Source organism: Gouania willdenowi, chromosome 10 (assembly GCF_900634775.1).
Source record: "Gouania willdenowi chromosome 10, fGouWil2.1, whole genome shotgun sequence".
NCBI lineage: Eukaryota > Metazoa > Chordata > Actinopteri > Blenniiformes > Gobiesocidae > Gouania > Gouania willdenowi.
The window spans coordinates 3,484,284-3,511,185 of NC_041053.1; the positions used below are offsets into that span (position 1 = coordinate 3,484,284).

The following is a 26,902-nucleotide window of genomic DNA, read 5'->3' on the forward strand; positions in this document are numbered from 1 at the left end:
AGCCTAAATGTGCCGTTGGATCAGCCTAAAACATGGAGGCTGCAGCGAGGGCAGCACACACACAACACGACAGTAGCATCCCTTTAACAGTGTGTGTGTCTCTCTGCAGGGCCCGAGTGACAGCGTAGAGGACTGATTGCTTCTTTTCCTTCTCACTCAGGACGTTTACAGCACTGATCATTATGCTTTACGGTTTAAATGATCAACTTAGATTTGTAAGCACAGAAAAACCACTAGCATGAAATGAAATTGTTTAATTTTAAACAAAGATACACAGCTTGAAAATCAGAAATCATTACCTGATCCAATGCTGCTTATGCTGCAGCAACTTGTAGCAGAGCTTAATTTATCTTCAGGACCTACAGTATGGCATTGGTACAACAAAATCAACATATGGATAGAGTACTTTAAATGTTGAAACATATTTGGACGCGCTCATTATTGAAGTGTTAAAGTTACTTAAAAGTTGACAAAAAAACAAAAAATAAAAACATCTACCATTCCTTTGATCATTTTTGGTCACCTCTGTCATAGAGTCATCTTTATGTACTTTTAGGGACATTTTCTTCTTAGCCTTAGAGTAAAAACAAATAAATGAATGTCAATATAACCACAAAATGTAACTTAAATAAGTTAAATAAAGATTTAAAAGCTGTTCCTGTAAAAAATAAATAAACACAAATACTGCATAGTGTACAATATCTTTTTCATTACAAAATGTAGTTAACACAAAAGCATTACATATACACTTAAATTCTTAAAGTCAACCTAACTCACGTGCACTCTCATGCACTCAGCTAGCTTAACATTACAATAGCTAATTAGGCTACACACTGCAGATAAATAGGAAGGTTTACAACTCTTAAACTATGTACATGGCCCGGGGACGGGTGTTATGATGTGCTTACAAAGATGGACAAAGAGCAGAAATTGTTACGGTAGATGAAAGCAAATTTGACCATAAGAGAAAGGTATGAAAAGTAATTAACCACTCGTGTGTTACTTTAATGTGAAATAAATCATTTAGTGTCTAACAACATGTATTTGATGTTAGTTAAGTCTGTGCTATACTCAGCTACTGAAAGTAAAGACAATATACGTACATTTCAGCCCTGTTTTTGCCTGAGGTGCTTGGAGGTGTATCTCCTGTATTTCGAGAAGTAACTACTGCATTATGGAATAAGACAAATTATAATTAATTGATGCGATAGAGGGGAATGTTGGTTTTAAAGAACATTATTCATACACCCCAGAACAGTTCAATATTTGTAAACATGCACCAGTACTCATAAGCTAGAGAGAACTTTTGGATTTTGCCTATTCTCTTGTTTCCCACCATGACTGCAGAATGATTGTATTGTGAATGCCATTGTCCTCATTTGGATATATTTACTCTTGTGAATTTCAGTACAACAGAGGACGAGCAAGCAACAGGAGTTCCTGGGTGTTCAGAATGCTAGGAATTAAGGATGACAGGAGGATGCCCATTCTTAAAATCGTGCATCACCGTTCAGCCAGGCATCTCTTGCCTCTAATAAAGAAGTACGTTCATCGTGGAAGCTCAATCATTTCTGATGGGTGGAGGTCTTACCGCCGTCTTCAGGATAAAGGTTACAATCACCTGACTGTCAACCATCAAGATATTTTTGTCGACCCCGGTTGCAGGTGCGCATACACAAAACCTTGAGAGATTTTGGGGTATTTGCAAGTCAACTATCTGGAGACAAAGGAGGAACCATACACAAAAACTGTTGAGGGATCGCTTAGATGTAATTGAGTGGACGTATTGCCGTGGAAACCATCACAGCAATGGAATACTTGGAATGCTTTTGCATGACATCAAGAAAAAATATCCTGTATGAAACTTGTCTGAAAAGTAGATGCAGATATCAAGTTGATGTTTTTACGATGTTTTAAAATGCAAGTGAGCTTTTTTTGCAGTTAAAATTGTATTGCATTGGAAAAATGAGAAATCACTTCATACAGTAATTCTAGAGCAAGTTTAGACTGTGAAAGTGCAATGTTTGTGCAGTTAAGTATGTTTGTTCTAAGCTCTGACAGAGTAAGTTGAGCTGTGCAGGTTTTATATTTTTTTTAGATATTATCATTTTTGTACTTAATTATATGACATGTTTGTATGCACACTGATAGTTGGCAGAATTTAAATACCTGAAAGCTAAACTACACTGCAAGTTCAGGCAGTGTTTGCTATCAGCCTTGGGCAAACTGGAAATAGTGACAAAACATAGCAATTTTTACGTCTGTGTTGCTCCGTGTAACTAGCACTGTTGACGTCTTACTCTATTGGTGACTGACGTCCGCTATTGACACCGAATGCCCACAGCTCCACCTACTGGCCAGGTACTGCCACTATGTAAAATATACAGGTACCCAGACCTGTTAGAAAATAATTAAATCACACAAAGAATAATAATAATGCAGTACTTTTAACATGTTTTAAAGTCCTTAGCTGTTTTTATGAATTCAGATGAATCCAACTTTTAAATAATCGGGGGGCAAGATATTTCAATCAAGTCTTTTTAATCATGTCTATCACGTCTCTGAAAATACTCAGTGTCACACTATCCCCCACAATTTTGAATGTCTCCCGTCATTATAACTAAAAGTCTACCAAGGTTGCCATAAGTGTCTCTGCTCATTATACTGAGTCTCTATCACTTCACAGTGTCCTGCGATCAATGATGGCTGTCCTGGTGTCTCATAGTACAATCTAACAGGTGGATGTCTGAGTCTGGGTGGGTATGACCTTACCTTTTGCGATGATTCATCAGCCAACTCACCACTCTCAGAAACTACAGAAGCAGCTGGATCCCGTTCATGTCGCTTAGTCAGGTGTGACACATCAGCATCCTCTTGCTCTTCTGAAGGTGAAGAACCCTGATGTGGCTGGAAAGATTCTGCCTCCAGATTCAGCAATGTCTGACGCTGCTGTCCCTCCCTGCCAGAACGGAGGTGCCAACGGTAGATGCCACCACCATTGTCGTCCTCTGAGTTGCTGTCTGGCGCTGGCTGCCACTGCTGATGAAGTCATGGCATCCTCTGCTACTTTGCAGGTCTCCCAACGTTCCTCTTCTGCAGCGGAGTCTGCGCTGAAGGCAGCTCAAGGGGCAAGTGGTCACATGGCAGTAGCAAGTTTCTATGGACCACTCTGTCCCTCCAATTACCGTTCTCTGGGCTGATCTGGTAAACTGGGCTGCCGTCACCCTTCTGATTTTTCACCCTGAAAACCTGGTCTTCCAAGTAGGACTGGATCTTTCCTGTACCTCCTCTTGGAGTGAGATTTTGGATAAGGACCTGATTGTTATTATTTAATGTTTACACTATTTGAGAGAACACAGTTCACCAAGTCAAATTCATCGTGTGTATAACATACATTCTTGGTCAATAAAGTTGACTGATTCTGATTCTGATCACCTGGCAGAAGGTCTCTGCCGAGCACTTTCTTGTCATAGTTGGCTTTCCCACGAGCTGCTCCTTTATCTGTGTTTCTGGCAGAAATCTGGTTGGCTTCCTGCCTTCTCTTTTTCCAGTGACTCACATAGTCCTCATAGTTTCCATGGGCATTGTCTCGTTCAATGTTGAACAGCAAGTGTTTTGCCTTCCAGGCTGTTTCTTTTTTTTTTCTTTGTATTTAGTTTCTGTAGTTAGCTCCCCCTGCTGTTTAGTGTTGGGGTTTTTTGCATCACTTCCTTTAAGAACAGGAAGAAGGAAGTATTAGTGAGCACATGGCCCAGTAGAAGGCTAGATTTGTGGTAGGAGCTGAAGTCTCTCTCTGCTACCATCGGTTGTTTCTCCGGAAGATGCATTGCCTGTAAGTTCTTCTTTTGTTTATTCAGTTGTTTAATATATTGACATGTATATTGTTGTTATCATAGGAAAAGTAATGTTTATTTTGCATGTTAATTGTTTGTATTTAACATAGATTATTGCCTGTCATTTAAACAATGAGTACACATCTTTAAGCGTGAAGTAGTTGCTTGTTTATTTTTTGATGATTGAAACTTGTCTTTTATATTTTCAGTTTCACTCCTGATTCTTAACTTCATGCACATAGAGTCTGCAATAAACTAAGGAGCTTGAACGCTACATCCTGACTCCCGTGTTGTTTTGTATGGAGTTTGGCTGGCTGTCTAGTTGAAGTTTCAACACATCAGCGAGGACAGTACAGTGAAAAGGCAGAGACTATCTGGAGTTTCAACAGCTGCTGCAACAGATACATATCTCACATCCAAAACATGGATCTAAAACAAAATGACAGTGTTTCAGTATCCAGCACTAGGAGTAGCCGCACCACAGCTTCATCTGCCAGTGCTGCAACAAGAGCACGTGCAAAGGCTGAAGCAGCAAAGGCATGTGTCTCATTTGCCGAAAAGGAAGCACAACTGAAAATGGAAAAGGCTCAAATGGAAGCAGAACTGCAACTTGGAAAAGCTAAGTTGGAGGCAGAACTAGGAACACTTGCTCTACAGCGAGAGGCAGCTGCAGCTATAGCACAAGCTGAGACTTTAGAGGCAGCTGAAATGGAGAAAGTGATTGTAATCGACAATGCCAAAGAACCGCTGTCGGAAAGGGGGCGTGCAGACCGCACAAGTGAATATGTGGAAGCACAGATTAAATTCCGCTCGTCACGCAGCTGCTCACCCATTACTCCAACCTCTACTGTTCAACATGTTAAAGAAGAAAGCCTCATTAGATGGGGAACTCCTGTAGGAAAATATGCACGCTTCCAAAATAGTGGAAACGGTAAGCTGCCTGCTGCACACAATACACCTGCATCACTCCCCAGGACTGAGGCCCCTCCGAGGGATACAGCGCAGTGGATGGATTCCAAGACGCCACACCATTCTATGAACCCTGCAGCCAAGCCATACGTTCCTCAGCCAGTTCCAACTTTCATTGGACCTGCACCTGTAACAGACGACTTGGCACGTTACCTCGCTCATCGTGACTTGGTAAGCACAAGTCTCTTCCACTTTGATGATAGACCTGAAAGCTACAGAGCATGGCAGTCTTCATTTAATAATGCAGTCAGAGGTCTGGGCCTCACGGCAAGTGAGGAATTAGATCTGCTAACAAAGTGGCTTGGCAGAGAATCCACAGAGCAAGTCAAAAGGATACGCTCTGTACACATCAGTGACCCCGAGGCAGCTTTAAGGAAAGCTTGGAGACGGCTACAGGACTGTTATGCTTCACCAGAAATTATAGAGAGTGCCCTGTTTAAAAAGTTGTTCAATTTCCCTTGAATATCTGCTAAAGACTACACCAAGTTAAGGGAGCTGGGAGACCTCCTTACAGAGCTTCAGTGTGCTAAGGAGGAGGGCTACTTACCTGGTCTGACGTACCTGGATACAGCTCGCGGCATTAGCCCCATCATTAACAAACTCCCTTATGCCCTCCAAGAGAAGTGGATCTCCAAGGGTTCAAGGTTCAAAGATGAAAATGATGGCTATTTCCCCCCATTTGCATTCTTCACTAAGTTCATTTGCTATGAGGCACGGACAAGAAACGATCCCAGTTTCATTCTTCCAAGCAGCGGCAGTGGTGCTTTTGGGAAACCAGAAAGACTACCTTTCAAGAGCTGGGGTACAAGGAACCCCATATCTGTCCACAAGACGGACATCTCATCAGTCGGAGAGACCGACAACGACCCTACCATGAGGAATGACGGACCTGGAAGAAACTGTCCCATTCACAACAAGCCACACCCACTAAGAAAATGTCGAGGTTTTAGAGCAAAAACTTTTGAAGAAAGAAGGACATTTTTGAAAGAAAATGGAATATGTTTCAAGTGCTGTGCGTCAACAACTCACCTGGCAAAGAATTGCAGAGTCAAGGTGACGTGTAGTGAGTGTGATAGCAGTTGTCATAACACTGTTATGCACCCGGGCCCAGCACCTCAATATCCCAAAGTCTTTTCATCCTCAGCAGACAACGTCAAAGAGGAAGAAGAACAAGCCTTTAACGCACCGGCAGTCAATTCCCAATGCACAAAGGTTTGCGGTGTCGGCCAAGCAGCAAAGTCCTGTTCAAAGATTTGTCTGGTCAGAGTATACCCCGAAGGTCAACGTGACAAAGCCATCAATATGTACGTCATACTGGACGACCAAAGCAATCGGTCATTGGCAAGGTCAGACTTCTTTGAGTTGTTCAACATTGAGAGCAACCTAACATCATACTCCTTAAGAACCTGTGCTGGTACTGTTGACATGTCTAGAAAAAGGGCAGAAGGCTTTAAGATCAAGTCGCTTGACAAAAAGGTCAGTCTTGCTCTCCCGGCACTAATTGAGTGTAATGAAATACTCAACAATCGCTCTGAAATACCAACGCCAGATACAGCTCTCCAACATCCACATTTGAGGAGTGTGGCGGTCAACATTCCAAAACTTGACCCCAATGCTGAGATTCTCTTGCTGCTCGGAAGAGACATCATCAGGGTGCATAAAGTCAGGCAGCAAGTCAATGGGCCACACAATGCACCTTTTGCACAAAGACTGGATCTGGGCTGGGTGTTGGTGGGCAAAGTGTGTTTGGGGAACGCACATAAGCCAGACGTGAATGCATTCAAGACTAACGTGTGTGAGAATGGGCGCCCTACTATTCTTACTCCTTGCAAAAGTTTCCTACGGCTTAAAGAAAAAGTCTGTGACGGCGGGGAGCTGCAGGACAATCTCTTCAAGCCAAGGAGAGTCACAGAGCAAACACTTGGACAAAAAGTGTTCAACAAGACAAGGTCAGACAGCAAACTTGCCCCATCAATTGAAGACACAATCTTCCTGAACACTATGGAAAAGGAGGTCTATAGAGACGAGACACACAGTTGGGTTGCCCCTCTCCCATTTAGAGTGCCAAGGCGGCGCTTACCCAACAATCGCCTGCAAGCGCTCAATCGCCTCGCCTCGCTACAACGCTCACTGGACAGGAAGCCTGAAATGAGAGAGCAGTTCATCACCTTCATGGCAAAGATTTTCAAAAATAACCATGCTGAACTTGCCCCACCACTGAAAGAGGATGAAGAATGCTGGTACCTGCCGACTTTTGGAGTCTATCATCCACAAAAACCTGGCCAAATCAGAGTTGTGTTTGATTCAAGTGCACAACATTCTGGCGTCTCTCTCAACAATGTGCTTCTCACTGGCCCAGACCTCAATAATTCTCTCCTGGGAGTTTTAATCCACTTCAGAAAGGAACAAGTTGCTCTCCTCGCAGACATACAACAAATGTTCCATTGTTTTCTCGTCCGTGAAGACCATAGGAACTATTTGAGGTTCCTGTGGTACAGGGACAATGACATATCTAAGGATGTAATTGACTACAGGATGAAGGTCCATGTTTTCGGTAACAGCCCTTCTCCAGCTGTTGCCATATACGGGCTAAGAAGAGCTATTTGGGAAGGAGCACGAGAACATGGAGTGGACACTGTGCAGTTTGTGGAGCGCCATTTCTACGTGGACGATGGTCTCCTGTCCCTACCTACCGAAGCTGAGGCCATCGACCTACTGCAGAGGACTCAGGCATCCCTCAGTGAGTCAAATCTGAGGCTCCACAAGTTTGTTTCAAATCGCCAGTCTGTTATGGCTGCGTTCCCGGCTGAAGACTGCGCAGCAGGTTTAAAGGACATGGATCTTGGTGGAGAAACCACTACTATGCAGCGCAGTTTGGGACTCTATTGGGAGATAGCAACTGACACTTTCACCTTTGCAGTATCAACCTGTGAAAAACCATTCACCCGTCGTGGTGTCCTATCTGCAGTGAACAGTCTTTTTGACCCCCTTGGTCTGGTAGCTCCTGCACTATACAGGGAAGAGCTCTCCTGAGGGAACTTACGGCAGATAATGGTGATTGGGATACTCCCCTCCCAGGAAAGAACCTCCAGGAGTGGAAATTGTGGAGAGACTCATTGCAACATCTGACAAAGCTTCATGTCCCACGAGCATATACATCAACCTCTCCTTGTAAGGCAATACAGACAGAGCTGTGTGTGTTTTCAGATGCATCTACAAAGGCAGTCGGTGCTGTGGCATATCTGAGGGCAGTTTACAAAGACGGCCAAATTGAAGTTGGATTTGTTATGGGAAACGCAAAGCTGGCTCCCCTTTCCGAGCCCACTATACCCAGGCTCGAGTTATGTGCCGCAGTTCTGGCCGTTGAGATGGCAGAACTAATTCAAGACGAATTGGATCTCAAACTGAGTTCTACCAAGTTCTACTGCGACAGTAAAGTTGTGCTTGGGTACATCTACAATGAGACCAAGCGCTTCAATGTGTATGTGCACAATAGGGTCCAACGCATTCGCCAGTCGACAAAACCGGAACAATGGTCCTATGTTCCCACCGAGGATAATCCTGCTGACCACGCTTCCAGGTCAGTCCCTGCATCACATTTGGTGCATACAACGTGGCTAACTGGACCTGCCTTCCTGCGCAGACCTCCTCAAGATAAGCCAAAAGTCGAAAACCCCTTTGATCTAGTCAGCCCTGCGACCGATGCAGAAATTCGCCCACAAGTATGCAGCTTTATGTCCAAGACTCAAGAAGCAACCCTTACACATCAACGTTTCCTCCATTTCTCCAACTTGAGGTCACTCATCAGAGCTTTAGCGTTTCTCATACACATCGCCAGAGCTCACAAACATTCTGACCAGCCCAACAAATGTAAGGGGTGGCACAATTGCAGCCTACCGCGCACTCCGGATGAGTTGTCTCAAGCCAAAGATATCATCATGAGGGCAGCTCAGAGAGAAGCCTTCCCAGAAGAATTTAAGCTGCTTTCTCTTGGGAAATCTGTAGCCAAAAACAGTCCTCTTCGAAAATTAAGTCCGATCCTTGAGCGCAATCTCATCTGCGTTGGTGGTCGACTGAAATATGCAGACTTAGAAACAGGAGAGAAGAATCCTATCATCCTCCCTAAAAATAGCCACACCTCTGTTCTTGTAACACGTCACTACCATGACCAGGTGAAACATCAAGGTCGTCACCTAACCGAAGGAGCCATCAGAGGAGCTGGCTTTTGGGTGATAGGAGGTAAGAGGCTTGTCAGTTCTGTCATACACAAATGTGTAACATGTCGAAGACTCCGTGGCAAAAGTGAGGAGCAACAAATGGCAGATCTACCCCCTGAGTGTCTTCGCGCATGCCCACCCTTCACATTTGTAGGGTTGGATGTGTTTGGACCCTGGTCAATCGTAGCCAGACGAACAAGAGGAGGCGAAGCGCAAAGCAAGCGCTGGGCAATGATTTTCAGCTGTATGAGTTCAAGAGCAGTCCACATAGAGATAATTGAATCTATGGACACCTCAAGCTGCATCAATGCGCTCAGGCGTTTCTTCGCTATCCGGGGTCCTGCAAAGCAGCTCAGATCTGACTGTGGCACAAATTTGGTAGGTGCCCGTAAGCAGCTTGGACTACAAAGTGATCAGCAGAGCAACAGTGTGCAAAGCTACTTGAGTCAACAAGGCTGCACATGGGAGCTAAACCCCCCTCATGCTTCACATATGGGTGGAGCATGGGAGCGAATGATCGGCGTGGCTCGAAGGATCCTCAATGCCATGTTGCTTCAAGAGAACATGTCCCTTTCGCATGAAGTCTTGTCCACTCTTATGGCAGAAGTTACAGCAATAATGAACGCCAGACCCCTCGTTCCAGTCTCCACAGACCCCGACTCACCATTCATTCTAACACCTGCAATGATACTCACCCAGAAGACCGGAGTACCACCCCCTCCTGGGAACTTCACTGACAAGGATCTTCTCTGCAACCAGTGGAGACAAGTACAGGCCCTCGCCAACAAGTTTTGGGCTCGCTGGAGCCGTGAATACCTCCAAACTTTGCAAAGTCGTCCAAAGTGGACAGAAGCTCACAGAAACCTATGTCCGGGAGATGTTGTGCTGTTGAAAGACAATCAAGCTGCCCGCAATGAGTGGCCTATGGCTATGGTCACTTCTACATTTCCTGGAAGAGATGGCAGAGTCCGCAAAGTGGAGGTCAAAACCACAAACCAGGGCTCTGAGAAGACTTACCTGAGACCAGTTTCAGAAGTTGTTTTGCTTCTCCCCGCAGAGGACTCTTGTTAATGATGTATTGATGTAATTTTTCTGCAGTGACCAAAGCCTATGAGGCTTTGGTCACAAAATGTTCTATGTCCTGGTGCATTTGCGGCCAGTAGAACCTTTCTCGGACAAGGTCAAGTTTACTTTCAACCCCCAAGTGGCCCATGTCTTTGTGCAGTTCTTTGAAGATCAGTGGGTGGATTTAATCTTGGTTTTTCATTTTTAGCCTGATGATCTAGCCTGCAAGCAACTGCCAGCACCACTCTTTACTAACACACTGAAAAAAGAAAAAGAAAAAAAAAAAAAAGATCAGTGGGTGGTAGGACTAGAGAGCCACTAGCTGTTGTCGTTGGAAAGTCCTGCTGCATAAGACACCGTTTTCATCCAAGTCAATCTTCAGTGACTGCTGGCTGTTTGCTTTGATCTCAGCTCTACTTGGTCTGTGGTTGCAGCTCTTGTACCAGATGACTCGTGACAGTATGTTATCCTCTTTCTGAGCCTCACGGATCTGTGATGGGGTTAGGGGCCGACCAGTCGTGCTGCTACAGTCTCTGATAAGGCTCAAGGCACAGGTCTGAACTACTCCAACACCGTGGCATGGGTCTCTCCAGTCAACTTTTACATTCTCCATGAGTGCATTCACAGTCTCTCTACTGACCTCTCTCGTACAGCTGTTCATGTAGTCCTCGATGCTGAGCGGCATCCGAGACAGTCCATCGGCATCATTGTTGTTATTTCCGGGGCGATAGCGTATTGTGAAGTGAAAATCGGCCAGCTCCACCCATCTGTGTCCTGCAGCATTGAGTTTGGCCGTTGTGCATACGTACGTCAATGGATTGTTGTCTGTATAAACCACAAATGACTAGGCGTGGTACAAATAGTCCCTGAAGCGTTCACAAATGGCCCACTTCAGTGCTAGGAACTCAAGCTTTCCTGTGTGGTACCTTTTTTCTGACGGGCTGAGGCTGCGGGAGCCAAATACAACTTTCAACTTCCCCTGTTGTCGCTGGTATAGCACCGCACCCAACCCATCCTGGGAGGCATCGCAGTGAAGTGCAAAGGGCTGGTCGAAGTCAGGATATCCAAGGATGGGGGGTTTGGTGAGGGCCTCGATCAGCTGATTCAGTACTTCCTGGTGCTCTATTGTCCACTGAATCGGTGTGTGAGAGTGCAAGTGACCTTTTTTTGTCTTCCTCAGTCTCTGTTTTCCCGGCGGTGGTTCTCGGTCATTCTGTTCGGACTTGGGCGGGGCAAGGAGGTTGTACAATGGCTTGGCTTTGCTGGCAAAGTTGGGGATGAAGGAGCGGTAATAGAATAAGAAGCCTAGCATCTGGCGTAAATCCCCCACAGTTGCAGACATTCTATCCTTCAAAGCCATCACAGGTGCAATCTCTGCTGGGTCCATCGTGTAGCCTTCTCCAGTTACCATTTTTCCAAGGAACCTTACTTTCCGTCGGAACAGCTCACATTTCTTTGGTGTCAGCTTTACACCGTGTTCTTGGTACCGCTGGAGAACGAGGCGGACATGTTCCAGATGTTCATGGAAACTGCCACTGTGTACCAAATAATCATCCAGGTATGGGAGACAATCCATGTCCCTCAGGCCCGCTAAGCAGTGCTCCATGCTACGTTGGAACTCGGCAGGCGCAGAGTTTAAGCCAAAAGGAATGCGGACCCATTCATAGAGCCCCCAGGGAGTGATGGAGGCTGTTAACGGGCGGCTCTCTTCATTCAGGAAGCCCTGGTGGTACACTTTGCCCTGGTCCAATACAGAAAACCACGAGCCCCCACCAAATGTGTCCAGCATGTACTGTATTCTTGGGATCGGATGTCGGTCAGGCACTGATTTGCAGTTCAATTCTCTGTAACCACAACAGAGGCGTAAGCTACCATCTTTTTTTCGGACACACACCACCGGTGATGAATAGGGGGATCGCGAGGGTGTTATCCAGCCCCTGTTCAACAAATCCCGCAGGTACTCTTTTACTTCTTTATGAAGGGGTCTTGGGACAGACATATCAGTCTTCTGTACTGGTTTGGTGTTGTGAAGTGTAATATGCATCTTTAAAGATGGAATACAGCCTACATCCTCTCCATCATATGCAAAGGCTTCACATTCCTCTCTCAGCATGATCTTAGCCACTTCCTGTTGGGCCTCCGGGAGGTGGCTGAGGTAAACTGGTGGGTCCCATGTCTTTAGCCTCTCCGCTTCTGCGGTCTCTGGCTGTGTTTTACTCAGTATCCCTTTGTGTTTGTTTTCTTTGGGCTGAGAGCCCACTGAATACACTGTCTTTACTGTCTCTAGATGTCCAATAACTTTATGTGGATCCATATAGATGGGGTGGTCAGTGGTGTTGGTAAAGGGGACAGGTATGTATGGAATTCTCCTCTCAAGGAAACGGACCAGTACTTCACATAGGGACACACCTTCAGGTGGGGGATTGAGTATGTCTGGTGTGAACAGCATGTTCTTGCCTCATGCTTGTGCATTCATATGCACTCTAACATAGACAGTCTGGACTTGGTTGGCTGGCAAGAGTACTCTTTTTCCGCCTGTGCGGGCCACACCGGTGTCTGGTCAAGCTAGTGAAAAATGGTTCTGATCCACATTTTGAGCAGTTTTCACAGTGATGGTGAATGCTTTACTCACTTTGTATGCCAGCTGCTTTCTTTCTCCTCTTGTTGTTGTTTCTGTTCCATTTATCACTGCTTCAACCACGTTGTAGCCTATGATGGGGTCACTGGCAACTGCTCGGTCGCTGCATACCAGTATTGGGACTTGCAGTTAATTTCTGTCATCATCCAGCCGGAAGGTGACTTCAATCCAGCCATCATACGGTATCGGCGTGTCGTTAGCAGCCAAAACTGTCAACTTGTCACCCTCTAAGAGCTCTGCAATGGGCCTTTTAACGGTGTGGGGCAAGTGCTGTTGTCGCGGGGGCTCGTTGATGATACAGGACTGAGCACCTGTGTCCCATAACACTTTCACTGGATAACTGTCCATATACTGTAACAGCTGACCATACACCTTTTCCCAACCAGTCCCACCAGACGTGATTGATGCCTGGGGGGCAAGTACAGGACTGTGTTCACTGCTGCTGTTGTGTCTTCATGCACGGTCCATGGCGATGTTGAGCTGATAGATCTCTGCTGGCTTTGGGACTCTCTGTCGTAGACTACTGGTGGTCCCGCCCCTGTAGTCCTGGCCCGTTTCCCAACAACTGCCTCGGTGCTCTACATCCAAGGGAGAAGTGGCCCTCGAGCCCGCACTTGAAGCAGTGTGGACAGTTTTCACCTGCTCCCTCACTTCTGCACTTTTGACAAATTCTCAGTCTTTGTTTCACCACCGGTGGATGATGGTTGGCCCCCATGACTGTGAGCAACATTTGCTTCATCTCAGTGCGTAGCTCTTCCATCATCTGTTGTGTGCTCATAACCTGTTCGGCTTTGTTTTCTTTACCTTTCACAGCTTTGACAGTCACTGTCGTACTAGGCTCTTTGGACTCACAGGGGCCCTTGGAGGGGGTGGGGCCCATCTGCAGGGCGGAACTGGCTCTTGTACTTTGGGGCCTTTGACAACCGTGACCCTCCTTTGCTTTTCTTGTCGCTCGTGTTCTACTTTTGAGGCTTCATTCACTTTCTCTATGAGGTCCTCGTCTGTGATTTTAATGTTATTGAGGTGGGGCAGGATGTTAAATTTTACAGAGTCACTCAATAGTCCAGTCTCAATGGATCTCAGGAACTTACGCTTGATGGTGGCTCGGCTAAAATGCTCCTAAGCCTCCTCATTTTCCGCTTTCCATAGCAACTTTTCCTTTAATTCAATTGCACAAAACACAAAGTTCAAGGCTGTCTCTTTAGGCTCTTGCGTTAAGCTAATGAGATTATGGTAAAGGTCTGTAGAGCTATCAACTTTATATTGACCTCTCAGGATTGTCAGAAGCCCTGAGAGGGTCAACCCACGCTTTATATCTAACATGTCTCTCAATGGCAGACCAGGGCTCACAGCCCCAATCACCTTATCAACTTCATTTATGTAACATATTTGACAATAACAACCAATACTTTATAATTTATACTAACAAATAAGGTAATTTATTTCTTAAATGTTAAGATGTATATTAATTATTAGATATATTGCTATTATTGGCAAATCATTTTTCACATGGTCAATAAAATGACTTTTTCTTATAACAGTTTTTGGATCTATAGGATGGAAGTGTAAGATCTGCAAGTCTTTGTGCACCACAAAGGGGAATCTACTAAAGCATTACAGACTACATCACGCAACATTTGGTCGTGGACAATGCCAGTCATGCCTGTATGAAGGATGCCCTTGTTCATTTAAAACACAGGGTGCCCTTCGCACACATTTGTCACGATACCATACAGCCGAAGACTGTCAACAGCCCGCTGTTTTTAACTGTTTAGTTTGCAATGCGTGGTCTTCTACGGAAAAGGACTACTATCAGCATCTTGGAAACCATCTGAAGAGCCATGAAACAGTTTTTTGTGTTATTAAAGGATGCAACTTTAGGACAAACATCTACAACACATTTTAAAGCACAAAAGCAGGCAACACAAGTCCTGTTCTTTGAGTGATTTCAAGGAAGACGTGCACGGAAGTCAACAAAATCAGAGTGTGGAGTTGGAGTCTGCTCTCCAAGAGTCTAGTGATAGTGAGGACACCAGCTTAACTTGTGGTCAGGAAAGTTCATCGTTTTTAGTTCTCAAAGAATTGGCCTACTTCTGCTTAAGTTAGAAAGCATCTATAATGCCTCAGTGAAATGCATTGATTCTCTGGTTGAAGACCTTCATTTCATTTCATCTTCAGCAACGGTGTATGCTGTGAGAGATATCATTGATTCAACATTAAATTCAAATAAATGTACTGTTGACCAGGACATTATAACTGACTTGGCAGAACAGTTGTGCAAGTCACATCCAATTAGTACAGCACTTGGAGCTGCTGGTCCACTTGGTACCGCTTTTAAGAGAAGAAAATATTTTAAGGAGCATTTCAGGAGTGTTGATCCTGTTGAATATATTCTCGATCCCCTGAAAAACAAGACATTTCAATATGTGCCTGTCCTTGATACTTTGCAGGAAGTCTTGAGGAACAGAGACAATGCAGAGGGACTATTGTCAAGACATTTGAACAGAACTGGATACCATGAGTCCCTCTTTGATGGTAACATTTACAAGAAAAATGACTTTTGCATCAGAGGAAAGCAGACTCTCTATAATCCTTTATGTTGATGACTTTGAAGTGTGTAATCCACTAGGAACCTCGAGGAAAAAACACAAAGTAACTGCAGTTTATTGGGTTTTGGCAAATGTCCCTTCTAAGCTGCAGTCTGCATTGAACTCAATTCACCTAGCTTTACTCTGCAAAGCTGTTGATGTCAAACAGTTTCAATACAAAGCAGTTTTAGAACCACTCTTGGCAGATGTTGTCACTCTAGAACAGGAGGGTGTTTACATTTCCTGGGTGGGAAAAAAAGATTAAAGGGACTGTACTTTGTGTTGTGGCTGATAATCTAGGTGCACATTCAGTAAGTGGACTAGTTGAAAGTTTCACAGGGCCATACATCTGTAGATTTTGTCTTGGACATTCTTCAGAGTACCAAAACCAAGAAGTGCGTACTGGAGTATTTCCATCTCGGACACAGACAGACCATAGTTTGCATTTGCAAGCTTTGAGTGACAATCCTGATTTAACGCATTGCTGTGGTGTAAAACGGCCATGTCCATTGACTGAAAAATTGAGTCATTTTCACTTTGTCTCTGGGTACCCGCCAGATGTACTACATGACCTTTTTGAAGGTATAGTGCCAAGAGAACTGGCATTGTTAATTCAGGTTTAAACCAAAAGGAAGTACTTTAATTTGACTCTACTAAACGAGTTAATAACACGTTTTCCTTATAAGGGCACCGACAAAGCTAACAGCCCTCAAGTAATTCCTCAGAACTACACTAAAAGAAGAACTATAGGGGGAAATGCCCATGAAAACTGGGCTTTATTAAGGCTTTTGCCACTTATTGTCGGTTCAAGGGTACCAGAAGGTGATTCTGCCTGGCAGGTTCTTTTAACATTAAAAGACATTGTTGAATTGGCTGTTGCACCAGTTCACACAGTAGAAACCATTGCATACCTGGACTTCAAAATATCTGAACATCGTGTCAGATTCTTACAAGCTTTCCCTGAAGAGAAACTGACACCCAAACACCACTTTCTGGAACATTACCCTGCACTGATTGAACACTTTGGGCCTTTGGTTGGTGTATGGACAATGCGCTTTGAAGCTAAACACAGCTTTTTCAAGAATGTTGTGAGGTACACCAAGAACTTCAAGAATGTGTTGCTGACCCTTTCAACGCGACACCAAATGATGATGGCATACCAGATGCACACAGATGATGGACAACAGCCACTACTTGTTACAACAATATCTGATGTGCCTCTAGATGTGCTACATTCAGACTTACAAGAAGCTTTAAGAGAGAAATCCCCACTTATCTCTACCGTGCAGATGGCAAACACCGTCACCTACCATGGAACTAAGTATGGTGTTGGGATGACCTTGTCTTTTGGCTCTACTGGTGGAGTTCCTGACTTTGCAGAAATTAGTCAGATAGTAATTTTGGACAACTGTGTGCATTTTATCGTAAAGTTACTTGCTGCATGGTATGAAGAGCATCTAAGATCATTTCAACTGGAGGACACTGGAAAAATGGCTTTGTTGGAGCATCAGAAACTTGTTGATGTGTACCCCTTGCCTACATACATTGTGGGAGGAAAACGCTTGGTCACACTCAAACATCACATCTGCTGTTCCTTTTAGGTAATTAAATTATACTATATACGTATCACACTAACTGATGGCTTCTGAGAATAACAATCGATTGTCAGTAAATTGATAGTTAGATATTTTGATTTTACAGTTATTTTGTTTTTGACGATGACAAAACAAACAATAATTTTAACAGCAGATCTATAGTATGGCTGCATAATTGATGGCAATGTTACCTTTACCCCAATTCTAGCACATACAGTTGATAATGAAAATTATTTTTACATAAAAAAGCAATATTTTGTCACTCAACATGCATATAAACAGCATGTTTGATGGAGGTCAGTGTACATTTTTATAGAGTTTAGAATAGCTTGACAAATGTTAAATAAATGCTTTTGTAAGCATATACCAAAGGATAAAATACTGCTCAAAGCTTGCACTATCACAGTACCGGAGACTTCCTGGTGATTCTCACCATTAAACAGCATAGCTTCTGGCTGCTTAATGCACACTAAAAGGAGGGAAAAAATAGATTCAACTACAATTGCAGGAAAAAAAAATATTACTTTTGAATAGTCGTGAATGAGATCCTTCATTACAAACCTCAAGGTCTGATTTACAGAAACCATAATTGATTTTTAGTTCACATAGTTTTTCTAAATGTTTAAGCCATTGTTTCTTTTTACCTGTCCCTCATCATGAGCCCACTTAATTTGGTAACTGAAACTCACTTTTTATGTTAACAGCAAAATAACCTTGTTTACTGTAGGTTAACTATCAATTTAATATTCATAGATATATTTGTGGTCTTCTGTCTGTGATGCTGTTGAACTTGTCTTTTCACAGTCTTGTGAGGAACACAGAGATGGAGGCAAAACTTTGAATATTGATTGATGACCAAATTGAGAAGTTGATCCTTCCATCAGGCATCCCATCCACCGTGGAGGAGCTGCAAACTGTTGTAAAAGAGACTTTTAGTGTATCTGACGAGTTCAGTCTTCAATATCTTGACCCAGAATTCGAAGATTTCTTTACTCTCAAAAGAACGGACCAAATCAAACACAAGGACACAATAAGGGTTGTCAACTCGCCTTCGGTCATTCTCAACTTGTTTCCAGTTGATGAAAGTTTAAGCAGTTCCTTTGGCCAGACGACTACTGACTGTGATTCTGCATCAGAGTCATTTACTGGATCATCTTCATCAAAGGACACTATTATTTTACAGAGGCACCGCAACACAGAACGATCTCAGCCATGGCCAAAAACTTTTCCCATTCCCCAGTTTGCCTATGAAACTGAAATGTACATTGCAAGAGCCACAGAAGAATTCAAGAAGAGCGGAACTCTCCCGACTACCTCAAAAATCAAGGCAGATGTACTTGAGAAGCTAGCTGAAACTATATATGCATATACTGCCTATCCATCCGGTGCTCAAATAAGCGATGTTGCTGAGGCTCTTGTCACAAAGTTTCCATGTCTCAAGGAACCTGGCTCGTACTCTGGATTCTACGGCTGGCAACAAAGCATAAAATACAAGATGGCCAATTATCGCACCAAACTTCGTGGCTTTGGTGTTCCCGAGGTTTTATGCAATGCCCTGAAACGCAAGAGCTCTGCTGACCAGAGGTCCGCTAAAAATGTGAAAAAGCCACGAAAGGCTGAGATCAACTACCTCCCTCCTTACCCAGCAGGTGAGGATGAAAACAGTCAAGAACAAGAGAGGATTCAGTTGCTCAGTGAAGTCATGAAGAGGGACAACAACAAGATAATAAAAGAAAAAATGGAAAAGACATTTGCCCACAGAAGAAATGAAATCATCAACCATTCACCATGCATTGAAGGCATTAAAGCCAGATGGCCAGCTCTTTTTGAGCCATCTCATGTGAGTTGCACGTGCTATTAAGAAATTATTTTTTCTGCTATAAGTTTTAATACGAATCATACATATAATGACAACATTGGTGATTTCATGTTGTTTAAAGGATTGTGAGAACAATATTTACACTTGAAATAATTTAGGGTTTAAAACTGATTTCTTATTTGTCTCTCAGCTTCAGGATGAGTTTCTAAGGATCACGATGGTCAGCCTTGAATCCCAGTTCATGTTCAAGCTTGATGAATACACTCCCAGACTGCTGAAAATCTTCCACTCCAAGGGCGGAAGTATGGGTTTGAAGTTGAAGTCCATCCTACTCAAGGTATCCTCAAACACTGTTTATGTTATGCCAAATTGAAGTTCTAACATTTTGTGGTCGAATGACTCCAGTATTAACAATTTTAGGATTTGGAAACACATTGCAAGGGTATGCAATGTCAGTCATGTGACCAGGAACAAGTTATGCTGCCATTTATCTGTTGAATCATTTGAAATAACTCATCAGTTTATTTTTAACCATGAATAATGATAATAAAAAGGTCTAATATCACACATGTGCAACCTGATCACACAGAGAACTGACTGCTCTTCATGCTGAATGTGAGCAGATGCATGCAGCTGTAAAGGAAATCTCTCTCGTTTGAACTTCTGACTCCATCAATGTGTTATTTTTTAAATGATGCATTGTTGTCTTGTACTTTTAGTACATGAATTCTATTCCAGTTAGCCAGCTAACAAACTATTAAGCTATTATAAAAATGCAGTGTAAACAGTTTCAATGTTAAATGATGATATTAAATCATAAAGTTGATTGTTTTTTTTATTTCAGGTTCCCAGCAGTCCCACCATTGATGAGAGTAGAGAGGCTGTCATTTATTGTTTGTTGGCTTATCTTGGGGAATCTACTGATCAGCTCCTGAAAGAGTATGATGTAAGTTTAAGTCCATCTTAAAAAAAAATGCAAGTGCTGTCAATGTTAATGCAAGTTGTGATTTATTCAGAGACCTTGATGCAACTTTTTTTTAAGGCTGTGTGGGGGTTCAGGTAATTCTATGTATTTCTACAGATTTTGGACTTCTGCATTGGCTCTATTTTCCAACATTTCAAAAATGAAAGAGCAGTTCCTCAAAAAACGGAACTGCATGTGTTCATTACGCAGACATTAGTGAGTAGGTGTAGAACAACAATCAAACCTTCTCTGCACCAGCGTCTTTCTTCAGTAATTTTCAATAAGTAAAGAGCGTTCACAGCCGCCTGAAGAAAAAGTGAAGCGCCCAACATCTTTTTAACAAGCTGTTTTTTTCTGTGCGACAAAAAAATCTTTAAAAATCTTTCGACTTTTCAGAAAGACACGAGCGCTCTTCTCAAAATGTATGTCATTCCCGGTATTTTAGTCTTCTATGGATCTTATCTTGTACCCACATCCTCTTTGCTCCGTGTCTGCTTGGGTAAAAAACTATCTGAAATAACGTGCCAAAACATGCAGTAAAAAGTAACATAGCTGTGTCAGTCATGCAGTGGCCTTTCTTTTACAGACAGGATGGACTCTTATTAGAGTTCATTAGCTTGATCGCCTGTTTATGATAGTGACCTTTTGTCTATGGCTGTACAGTCTGATATACACAATATTCTTGCAATTCCAGGATGCTGATGAAGACAGCGTGGCACAGGACCTGGCTGTACAAAGCATGAAGATTTACAGAATAAAGAGCAACGTCTCAGAGGACCCTGAAGACATTGGAATTGTGGTTGACGGTGTCATAGCTCTTACTGCTTTGAAGAACTTTGCCAGAGCCTGCTCCATGCTTGTTGGGCTGACATATGTAGGGAATCTTGCGTATCCAAAGGAGCTAAGATACACATTTGAAGTTTTTCAAAAACTCCTTCTTGAGCTGGATAGTTCAAAGCTGTCCCCAAAAGTTACCAGCCTCAAGAATAAACTGTTAGCTTGAAAAAAGGGACTATTGAAGAATGAGGTGGATGTTAAAGTCTCTGTCAAGTGCTGCTCAGATGTTGAAGTTCTTGTTAAATGCAGATTGCAGATGAATGTAAGCAAATGATAAGTATTCCAAGTTATAGCAAAATGCAAGGTAACTCTCCTAAGGTCACCTGACCTTTTTGAAGCTTCCTGCTCAATGAAAATCTGATCAGTTACTTGTTGATAAAAACAAATTTTCAGAGGATTTCCATTTGTGTATGTTTTACACAAAATGTCTTACAGTACAAAGATAAGAACATATACTTGCAGTTCAGAAATATTGTTCAAATGCTAAGTACTTAAAAATAGCCAAGTGCTTGTGATGGACAGTTTATTGTGCAGTGTTGTTAAATGTTTATGAGCTTTTGAATCTTTGAGTAATAACGGGTCTTTGTTAATACACTGATGGGAGCCTAGTAACTATGTGAACAAGATCCTACATTAAGCATAGTTTACCAACATTATACACCATAAGGCTAGTGGATGTTCTTTGCCTGAAGTGCAAATGTTTTACAGCCTTTTTTTGAAGCTCCTCCCAATGTTTCACATTTGCATATAGTACTAAAAAGGTTTTATAAGCTTGTTTAGAGAAACCTGCACTAGTACATGTTTTTGTATTGTCCTTTAATGCACTGTTCTCATGTTGTGGTATTAAGTAAAGCTTACTACAAAAAAGCCAACGTATTGAGTAGATTGTGCTTAAAAGATGTATGACCGCAATGGCCGGGGTGTGGACGTTATGGCTAGAGGGGTGTGGTGGGGGGTGCTATGGGGCCTCCCCGGGGGTCGTATTGGGCGGGTGTGCGGGGGCGCGGCGCGTGGTTCCTGGCCCGGTGGATCCACGTTGGGATAGGCTGGTCTGCTGGCTGGGTGCACCGGGCGCCGTGGGCGCGATTCCGGGGCGGGGGTGCCCCAGGGGCGGATCCTTGGGCTACGTGTCCGGGGGGGTGCTCTCCGGCCATCTGCCCGGGGACCGGCCGCGGCTCGTGGCGGCGCTGCGCAGCCTTGGGCGGGGCGGGGCTGGTGGCCTCGGGCCCGCTGTTGTTCGGGGTGTGCTGGCGTTGGGGGGGTGTCTCGTGCCGGTGCGTGGGTCGTCGGGGATTGCCTCCGTGGGGGGGGGGGGCTCTATTGGCGCGGTTGGTGTGGGGGGGCGGTTCCGGGCAGGGGGTGCTTCAGTACTCTGGCTTGCCGGTCCGTGGCTGGCGGGATGGCCCTGCTTGGCGGTGGATGGCGTCCTCTCTCGTCGGGGGGGCCGGGGCCGCCACCCGGTGGAGAGTGTTGTATCGTGGCGCCGGGTGGGCCTGTGCTGGCCCTGGTGCGGGCATGGGCCTCCCCCCTGTTCGGCCGCTCCCCTTGGTGGCGGGGTGGCGTTGCTCCGGGCCGGCGGGCGGCGGGGGTCGCCCCCTGGGGCGCCGGGGGATGGGGTTGGTGCCTGGCTGTGCCCGGGGGTGGGGGGTGTCGCCGTGCTCCGCGGGGCCGGCGCGGTCTGGGGGGTGCCGTGGGGGGGGGGCTCCGGCTGTGCTGTTCCGGGGCCCGTAGTGCCACTTGCCCGTCTGCACCATCTACCCTCTCGCGTGGCCCCCCACGCGGACGGGCCCGGCTCACACTGGACAGGCCTCCTACATGTTCACTTCACCCCACTCCCATCTGGTCTGGCTCACTCACAAAATGCACCACACACCGATACCCAACCCTTGGGGGGCTGGATGGTGGGGCTGGGGGTGGAGGGGGCCGCCACCTGTGTTACTATGTAGTGGCGTGGGGGCGGCCCTCCCACCTCTAGTTGCCCTACTAATCCCTCCAATTTTAATCGCATCTCAACATGCCACCCCCCGGAGGGTGTATCATCATTTACACCCTCCGGCCTATTACACCACATACACATAAATCCACAGAGGCTGGAGGGGGAGCACTGCTCCCCTCCATCCCACTTCTTTTAATTACACCCCATACATTCACCAAACACACACATTCACACAGGGGATCGGGAAGTGCCTCTCCATTGGTGAATGGAGAGGCACCATAACAGGGTGGTGGGTTGGTACACATATTTGGGCCTCTCCGGTGGGGGCCTGGCCCCTCTGTTGGTGGCTGGGCCACTGCATAGAGTAAAAGTACATCAAGATGGTGCGGTCGGGCGTGGCGGTGGGTCTCGGGGGGGCTTTGCCGGGGTCTCTCCTTGCGGGGTCTTTCCGGGCTGTGTCGGCCGGGTGGGGCGCGGGGGTGCCTCTCCCCCTTGGGTGTGGCTTGGTGCTTGCTTTGTCTCCTGGTGGCCTTGGGGGCGGGCCCCGCGGTGTGCGGGCCCGGGGCGGCCTGCCTCGCCGGTTTGGGGGGTGGTTGTGCTGGGGGGGTGCTGGTGTCCTCACCGGGGTTGGGGCAGGGTTGTTTGGCGCCTCGGGATGATGGGTGGTGGTGGGGGGGTGGGGGGCTGGGGGGCCTGGGGGTTGGGGGTTGGAGTCGGTGGCGTGGTGCGCTGGGTCCTTGGCTCCTTGGGGGCTTTTCGGGTGTGTATGGGGGGGGCAATGGCAGCTTCTCGGCTTGGGACCTTGGGGGCGTTCGGGGGGCTGCTTGGCCGTGGGGTGGTCGCCGGGGGCCCCTAGATCTCTCGCTCTTTCTGCTGGCCCGACTGCTTCTTCGGGCCCGGGGGCGGCTCATGGGTTTTGCAGTAGCGGCTCTTGGAATCACATTTGTCATGGACGCACTGGCCTCGGGCTGTGGGATAACACTCATACTGGGCTCAACCATAGACACGTTGTTCCCAAATACCTGTTTTATGTAACTTCCACTCACTTCCTCCTCTGCTCACAGCCACCACCATTATTCCTAAGCCGCACACTGGTCACCAGACTGGCTTGATAACACAACAATAAGCACAATATACACAACCACAATTTCACATCACATCACTTGAAACTTATTGACTATTCCCCACCCATTCGTTTTCCTATCTTGTATCCCTCCTCCCTGTTAACTCCCCCCCCCACCCCCCTCACCCTGGTGTAACACTGCCCTCTCTTTTTTACATCCTCCCTTTAATAAAGTATTTACCCTTCCCTAGGGAGGGCTGGTGATGGTCACAATTATGCAATGAAATAAATTCATTTATTTAATTGCAATAATAAAATATGCATTGCTGTTAAAAGATTGCACTTCTTGTAGTGTTAACCTTCAACAGCATGTGCAGACAAGGTGGAGAGTAAAAAAAAAAAAAAGATGTATGGCAACAAAGTGACAATCAAATGTATTGAATAGATTTAAAGCAATGTTATATGTGATGAATCATAAATTTGATCAATTATTCCTGGTAAAAATAATTAGGAAATGCCGTATAAATGTGTTGAAATGATTATTTATATTAATGTTACTAAGTGATTCCAAATATTCTTTATTTAGATTATCAATAAAAAGAATTCAATTTTGATTCAACAATTAGTAAATTAAAATAAATTTCTACCAAATATTAAGTACATATTAATAAGTTTGCTCTGTATTTTCAGTAGATTTTAATTAATTTCCACCAAATATATAATTTAAAAAACTTAAATTTCTCCATAAATATAATTAACTTTTTTTGAGAAATTGTGTTTGATTTACTTAATTTTTTTTTGCCATATAATTCATCTTTTGGCTTCATATTACTAAATACAATACATGTAAACACATTTTTAAAATAGTATGTACTCATTGTTTTTTTTTTTAAATTTGGTTAAATAATTCTGTAGTTTTTATTTAAATTTGAAGAACTTTAAATCTACTTAATAAAGTTACGTGTCACTTTGTTGCCTTAATTTTTTTAAGTATCTAATAGTCCAACTTTTTACAGTGTAGGGTAGGCGATTTTTAAAAGCTAGCATGATTTTGAATGTAGCCTCCTTGACGGCTCCGCCTTCATCCCCTCCCCCTCCCCTCTGTGCTTCGTCTCACTGCCATGCATGTGCACAGCTACTGCAGAAGAGGAGCTCAGCTCATCGCTTGTATTGTGAAGAAACTACATTGTCTCATGTTTCATTCAGCAGTAACTAAACACTAAACTTTACCATCATATATGTTAAAAAACATGACCAAAAACTCTGTTATAACTCTATCAGCGGTGACGCGCTTTTAGTGTGAGCTCGTGCACGCGAGAGAACAAGAACGAGCAAGGAGACAGGGAGACGTGATTGGTTTAAAAAAGGGTTAGTTTTTTTAATCCGTTGGTTGAAGTTATTACAGGTTTACAGCTGCTACAGTTGATGGATTTTCTTTGTTCCTTTTTTTGTCAGGACATAAAAACCGTTTCAACCAAAAACTTAAAAAGTGTATCTGGAGAAAATTACCTACCCTAGCTTTAACGGTCAGCAGCTTCCTGGCTGTGTTCTTTTCTTTCTGCTTTTGCTGTAGCAACAGTGTTGTTTTATTTGTCTGAATTATCGATTTTAATTCTTCATATTTTTTAAGGATTATTCCTCAATTGTGACGAAAGTTACTCTACACAGTTTCTCTGTGTTTCTGTAATTTCCGTCCCTTTAACGAGCTTTAGAGTGTTCTGATGCAATGGTTTTAATGTTACTAGTGAAAAAGTTATATTTGTTGAAATGACCTGAATGACTCCATACCATTTATACATAGAAGTGTAAACAAGGGCACTCACATGTTGAAATTGATCTGATGTGGGCCGCAGATTTTAGGCGGGAAAACCATCAAACTTCTCCGTATTTGGTCCCTTGAACTAAATGAGTTTGACAATCCTGCCAAGGAGATTGCAAAAAAAAAATCCACCACAGAAACTGAAAGATTTACAGTTTTACAGTCGATATAAAGCATTAACATCATTCACTAGATTCCAGTGCTTTTTGTGTTTGTGTTTAAAAAAAAAAAAAAAAAAGAAGCGCAATATTTTCCTGTCATTCTTGGCTCTAAATGCCTTCATCTATTATTCGTTTACCATCATAAGTGTGAATGAATTCACAGCAGGGAATCACTCTGTACTTCATGGCCTTCACATTTCTAATCCATGCTTTTCCCCACATGCTGTTTGCAGACTGTATCTACAGAAACTCACAGCAAGAGGCCACTTTGCCTTCATATGCGCTGCAGTCATTAGCTGCTAGTAATCGAATCCCCTCTCTCCTACTCACTTTTTTATTTACATTAAATGCAGGCTGTTCAACTTGGAGAGTTCGATTTTTAAATGGATTTCACAATGAATAATGTTCATTCATATTTGAATGCAGCTGTGGATTCATTGCACCTATTTTACGAATGCATTACTGAAATGGAAAAGTCTCTCCTGAGTCAGACATTGGTCACAGCTGCATAATCAGCCAATCTGGATTATAGGCATTGTTTTTGTTTTGTCTTTGCACAGGGAGAGACTTTAGGAGAAACAAGAAACATATTCATAATCAGTCTGAAAGTGAAATAAAACAGCGACTGTGAAGCAATAGATATTTGGTTGATCAAAAAGGAAACAGTAGAGCCACTTAAAAACTCTTGTTTTAACATCCTCTAGATCTTCAAACTTCAAACTTAAGGCCCACAGGCCAAATCCATCCTTGTAGAGCATAACATTACAATAAAGTAATTATGACAGAGAAAGTAACATAAACACAGGTTTCCTGTGCTTATATCACATGACTTCAGGCATTTTTAATCTCAAATTCAATATTTTTCTAAAATCCTGTAATTTCTCACCACATTAATGGATTTTGAGGTGAATATCCAGCAGGGACTGAAATCTGTCTCTGTCGTTGGTTCCTTACATACTTTATATATAATTTACATGTGGAAGTGAAAACTAGGGCTCCATAAAATGCTTCTTTTTCCACCAAAAATCTGTGGCCCACTTAAGATAAAACTGATCCTATAGTTGGTCCCTGAAATAAAATGAGTTCAACAGCCCTGATCTAAATAAAATTGTTGGTTTTAAAATTGTTGTGCATTTAATAGAAGACATCTACAGCCATTCCAATTCATTAATTAAGATTGTACTGAAATTTAAAAACATATACATACTGTATATACTGAACAAAAATATAAATGCAACACTTTTGTTTTTGCTCCTATTTTTCATGAGCTGAACTCAAAGATCTAAAACATTTTCTATAAAAACAAAATACTTATTTCTCTCAAATATTGTTCACAAATGTGTCTAAATGTGTGTTAGTGAGCACTTCTCCTTTGTAGATAATCCATCCCACCTCACA

General features: G+C 43.9%; 1 long non-coding RNA gene across 1 annotated transcript; it reads left to right on the forward strand.

The window, feature by feature from the left end:
- The first annotated feature begins 18,699 nt into the window (after positions 1-18,699).
- LOC114471550 (uncharacterized) lies at positions 18,700-19,853 on the forward strand. Its single transcript, XR_003674984.1, has 3 exons — positions 18,700-18,745; positions 18,915-19,061; positions 19,569-19,853. It is a non-coding gene; the product is annotated as an uncharacterized LOC114471550 (long non-coding RNA).
- Positions 19,854-26,902: the final 7,049 nt, after the last annotated feature.